This window comes from Theropithecus gelada, chromosome 10 (assembly GCF_003255815.1).
Source record: "Theropithecus gelada isolate Dixy chromosome 10, Tgel_1.0, whole genome shotgun sequence".
In the NCBI taxonomy this organism is placed as follows: Eukaryota; Metazoa; Chordata; class Mammalia; order Primates; family Cercopithecidae; genus Theropithecus; species Theropithecus gelada.
In genome coordinates, this window is record NC_037678.1 from 8,969,136 (window position 1) to 8,975,317 (window position 6,182).

Sequence of the window (6,182 nt, forward strand, 5' to 3'; positions counted from 1 at the left end):
AAAAAGGCTGGGCGCAGTGGCTCACGCCTGTAATCTCAGCACTTTGGGAGGCCGAGGCGGGAGGATCACGAGGTCAGGAGATTGAGACCATGGTGAAACCCTGTCTCTACTAAAAATACAAAAAATTAGCCACGCATGGTGGCGGGTGCCTGTAGTCCCAGCTACTCAGGAGACTGAGGCAGGAGAATGGTGTGAACCCAGAAGGCAGAGCTTGCAGTGAGCCGAGATAGCACCACTGTACTTCAGCCTGGGTGACAGAGCGAGACTCTGTCTCAAAAAAAAAAAAAAAAGATTCCAAAGTGCATTTGGGAAAAAATTATCTCCCCTCCCACTGCCCCTCACCCTGCCTCAGCTGTTCATTCCTTACTCTGGAGACAGCCAGTGTAATCCACTTCTTATGAACCCCCCAGAGCTATTTTCTGCATAAAAGAACATTAGATAATTATTTTTCTCCCTGTTTTACACAAATGGCAACATCCCATTACACCATTACACAATGCTCTGCACCTTGTACTTTTGGATTTAACAATATATCCTAAATATCATTCTATAGCAATACACAAAGGACATTCTCATTCTTTTTTATGACTTCATATTTTTCTGGTATGTGATGCACCATTTTTTTTTTTTTCAGCCAGCACTCTGCTAATGGACAATTATTTGAGATGGGTTCTATTTCCTTTTACAGAGAGGCCGTGGGGCACTGAGAGAGTCATGGGCATCCCTGCAGGTGCCCAGCTTGTGTGCTGTGGCGTGGAAATGCTACACTCCTAGTCATCCCGAGTGACTCTTTCTCCTGCCTTGATGAGTTTCCAGCCCTATTTCTCCCTCACTTCTATACCTTCAGCAATTTTTTTTTTTTTAAATTTTTGAGACGGAGTCTCGCTGTGTCGCCCAGGCTGGAGTGCAGTGGCCGGATCTCAGCTCACTGCAACCTCCACCCTCCGAGTTCAAGCGACTCTCCTGCCTCAGCCTCTCGAGTAACTGAGATTACAGGCGCCTGCCACCGTACCCGGCTAATTTTTTGTATTTTTAGTAGAGACGGGGTTTCACCATCTTGGCCAGGCTGGTCTTGAACTCCTGGCCTCGTGATCCACCTGCCTCAGTCTCCCAAAGTGCTGGGATTACAGGCGTAAGCCACAGCGCCTGGCCAATTATTTTATTATTCTTTCGTTCATTCAAATAACATGTATCAGACACTGGGTTAGGCCAGAGCACATGCAGGGATGCAATAGGTAGAGAAGCCCTGTGGTCATGGAGCTTGCAGATGAAGCCGCTTGCGTGTTTTCGTACCTCAAACCTTCCGTGGAGCAACATGGAGAATTAATGAAGAGGCCTGATCTCTAGTTTTACCAATGAGTAAACCAAATGTGCCAACACATCTCTGTTGCAATCCTGTGAGCGGAATACCATAACAGTAGCCTGGTAACCCACACACTGACCACTTCAGTGCTGGCCCCCTGCCCCCAGCCTGGCCCCGCTGCAGTTTCCCATCTCAAATGTGAAGGCTAAAGCCCACAGGCGTTGGCTCCTCCCACTTCTGTCCTCCAGGTCATCCCACCCATTCCACCCCCTGAAGACCTCTGGACTCTGACCAGCGTCACTCTCCATGGCTACCAGCCTTGCTCTGGCCATCTTTTGCTGCGGCCACACAATAACCTCCTCCCTGGTCGTGCCTCCACTCCATCCCCTTCCCATCCGCTGTCTACCCAGCTGATATGTCCCTGTGTCATTTTCCTGTCCTAGCCTTCTTTTTTTTTTTTTTTTTTTTTTTGAGACAGAGCTTCATTCTTGTCACCCAGGCTGGAGTGCAATGGCACAATCTCAGCTCACTGCAACCTCTGCCTCCCAGACTCAAATGATTCTGCCTCAGCCTCCTGAGTAGCTGGGATTACAGGAGTGTGCCACCATGCCCAGTTAATTTTGTATTTTTAGTAGAGACAGGGTTTCACCATGTTGGCCAGGCTGGTCTTGAACTCCTGACTTCAAGTGATCTGCCGGTCTCGGCCTCCCAAAGTGCTGGGATTACAGGTGTAAGCCACCACGCCTGGACTGTCCTAGCCTTCCAAGGCCTCCCTTCGCTGTCCTCAGGCTAATGTCATGGTGGGGCACAGCCTGGTGGTCATGATTATGGACTCTGGGGCCTGGGTCCCAGGTTTGCCACTTACTGGCTCTATGACCTTGAATGACCGACTTAACCTCTATTTGCCTTAGATGAGGCAAAATGAGACAATGAGGTAAGTGAGATAATGATAATACCTCCTACCGTATACAGCTGTTCTGAGGATAAAACTTAATGCATGTAAAGCACCTAAGTAGTACTTGACATATAGTAAGTGCTCATGAATGTTAGCTGTTAATATAATCATAAGGCCCTCTGATCTGGATGCTGCTTAGGTCTCTAATCTCTTAGTTTATCAGTTCTCATTTCCCATGTAAATCAGCCCAAATATTATTATTTATTTTAGAGACAGAGTCTTGCTGTGTCACCCAGGCTGGAGGGCAGTGGCATGATCAAAGCTCACTGAAGCCTTGAATTCTTGGGCTCAAGCAATCCTCCTATCTCAGCCTCCCAAGTAGCTAGGACTACAGGCAAGTGCCATCACACCCAGCTAATTATTTTATTTTTTTTTAGTACAGACAGTATCCCACTTTGTTGCCCAGGCTGGTCTCAAACTGACCTTAAGCAATCCTCCTGCCTCGGCCTCCCAAAATGTTGGGATTATAGGCATGAGCCACTGTGCCTGGCTCCAAATACTTTTAATTACCTGAGAGTACAAGCGCTCTCTTTCTCTCAATGCCCGCCCCACTGCCCCCCAACTCCAGTACCAAGTGCTCTGAGCTGAAGCTGGGTTTGAGGCCCAGTTTTCTTCTCCATTGCATCTCCAACAACTGGGCACAACGGTATGTTGAATGAATGCATGAATGAATGAGAACAGCATCACATGTGGGTTGTTTTAGGCCGTTCTCACATTGCTATAAAGAAATACCTGGGCCAGGCGCGGTGGCTCATGCCTGTAATCCTAGCACTTCGGGAGGTCGAGGCAGGAGGATCAACTGAGGTCAGGAGTTCGAGACCAGCCTGGTCAACATGGTGAAACCCCGTTTCTACTAAAACTACAAAAATTAGCTAGGAGTGGTGGCCTGTGCCTGCAGTCTCAGCTACTCAGGAGGCTGAGGCAGGAGAATCGCTTGAACTCAGGAGGCCGAGGTTGCAGTGAGCTGAGATGGCACCTCTGCACTCCAACCTGGGTGACAGAGAGACTCCGTCTCAAAAAAAAAAAAAAAAAAAAGAAAAAAGAAAAGAAAAAGAAATACCTGGCTGGGCGCGGTGGCTCACGCCTGTAATCCCAGCACTTTGGGAGGCCCAGGCGGGTGGATCACTTGATGTCAAGACTTTGAGACTAGCCTGGCCAACATGGCAAAACCTTGTCTCTACTAAAAATACAAAAACTATCCGGGCGTGGTGGCGCACGCTTGTAGTCCCAGCCAGCTACTCTGGAGGCTGAGACAGAAGAATCACTTGAATCGGGGAGGTGGAGGTTGCAGTGAGCCCTGATGGCGCCACTGTATTCCAGCCTGGGCGACAGAGCTTGTTAATTTATAAAGAAAATAGGTTGGCCGGTTGCAGTGGCTCCTGCCTGTAATCCCAGCACGTTGGGAGGCCAAGGCGGGCGGATCACGAGGTCAGGAGATCGAGGCCATCCTGGCTAACACGGTGAAACCCCGTCTCTACTAAAAATACAAAAAATTAGCCGGGTGTGGTAGTGGGCGCCTGTAGTGCCAGCTACTTGGGAGGCTGAGGCAGGAGAATGGCGTGAACCCGGGAAGTGGAGTTTTTCAGTGAGCCGAGATTGCACCACCGCACTCCAGCCTGGGCGACAGAGCCAGACTCCGTCTCAAAAAAAAAATTAAGAAAATAGGTTTAGTTGGCTCGTGGTTCTACAGGCTTTACAGCAAGCACGGTGCTGGCATAGGCTCAGCTTCCAGGGATGCCTCAGGAAGCTTCCCATCATGGCGGAAATCAAAGGGGGAGCAGGCATGTCACATGGGGAAAAGAGGAGCGAGAGAGAGTGGGGGGAGGGAGGTGCCACACACTTTTTTTTTTCAAGATGGAGTTTCGCTATTGTTGCCCAGGCTGGAGTGCAATGGCGCGATCTCCGCTCACCGGAACCTCCGCCTCCCAGGTTCAAGCAATTCTCCTGCCTCAGCCTTCCCGAGTAGCTGGGATTACAGGAATGCGCCACCACGCCCAGGTAATTTTGTATTTTTAGTAGAGATGGGGTTTCTCCATGTTGGTCAGGCTGGTCTTGAACTCCGACCTCAGGTGATCCTCTCACCTTGGCCTCCCAAAGTGCTGGGATTACAGGCGTGAGCCACACGCCTGGCCACGACACACTCTTTTTTTTTTTTTTTTTGAAACGGAGTCTCACTTTGTTGCCAGGCTGGAGTGCAGTGGCACAATCTCGGCTCACTGCAACCTCTGCCTCCAGGGTTCAAATGATCCTCCTGCCTCAGTCTCCCAAGTAGCTGGGACCACAGGTGTGTGCCACCATGCCCAGCTACTTTTTTTTTTTTCGGTATTTTTAGTAGAGACATGGTTTCACCGTGTTAGCCAGGATAGTCTCAATCTCCTGACCTCGTGATCCGCCTGCCTCGGCCTCCCAAAGTGGCAGGATTACAGGCGTTAGCCACCTCGCCTGGCCCCACCACATACTTTTAAATGACCAGATATTGGCTAGGCACGGTGGCTCATGCCTGTAATCTCAGCACTTTGAGAGGCCGAGGTGGGAGGATCATCTGAGGTCAGGAGTTGGAGACCAGCCTGGCCAACATGGTGAAACCTTATATCTACTAAAAATACCGGGTGTGGTGGTGGGAGCCTGTAATCCCAGCTACTTGGGAGGCTGAGGCAGGAGAATCGTTTGAACCCAGTAAGTGGAGGTTGCATTGAGCTAAGATCACGCCACTGCACTCCAGTCTGGGAGGCAGAGCAAGATTCCATCTCAAAAGAAAAAAAAAAAAAAAAAAAAGGCCTGAACCAAAGCAATAGTAATGGGAGTGGAATAAAGAGGAAGCATTTGAGAGGAAGAATTAATGTTAATCTCCTAAACACCTTTACTCAATGCTTCCTAGGAATGTGTTAGGGGATTGTGGGAATAAAGAGCTGAAGCAGCATTTGCTCCTGTCCTCAAGTACCTCAAATCCTATAGAAGCAGACCTAAAAATAAAAACATACATGCAGGGAAGGCCACATTTAGCATCACTGCAGCCAGTGTCACTGAGAGATCACTATGCTTGTGAAATCAGCAAATTAAGGCACCGTACATTTCCAAGTGCCTCTGTCATTTACCCCAAGGAACTTTTTTAAGTACCTAAATTGTTATTTTGGTTAAAACACACTACAGTATACATCTACACCTCACCAGTTTTTAAAGGCAGGGTAGTGAGGTTCAGACTGGGCCCATCTCTACCACTTGTCAACACATGATCTTGGGCAAGTTACCAAATTCTTTTAGCCCATGCTAACTATCACGTGAAGACGAATGAGACTGGAATGTTGGGGAGAGAGAGCATGATGGGGCTATAGGAGGGGATATGATCAGATCCTGCAAGGCCATGTGAACTACCATAAAGGTTTTGGACTTTTCTTCTTTCTTTCTGCTTTTCTCTTTCTTCTTTCTCTTCTTTTCCTTCTCCTTCTTCTCTTTCGTTTAGAGATGGGGTGTCACTGTCACCATGCCAGAGTGCAGTGGCATGATTGTAGATCACTGGACTACAGGTGTGCACCGCCACCCCTGGCTTGGATTTAGTATTCTAAGTTCAATGGGTTGTAGTTTTTGTTCCAATTTATTATCACTTTTCAATTGGGATATAATGTCTACAAATAAATGCAAAAATCTTGCCCTGAGTTCAATTAGTTTGGACACTTGTATACGTCAATGTTATACCACCGAAAAGAAGATACAGAACATTTCCATCATCCCAGAAAAGTCCCAACTGTTCCTTTCCTGTCAATTCTCCTTGTCTCCGGAACACTTAAGGGTGCTAAGCATATTATGTTTGCGGTGTTTTTTTTTTTTTTTTTTTTTTTAACTTAGAAGATGTGGTAATATATGTTTGCGTTCCCAAAGGATCACTCTGGCTGCTGTGCGGAGGACAGCAAGGCGGGTAAAGCACAG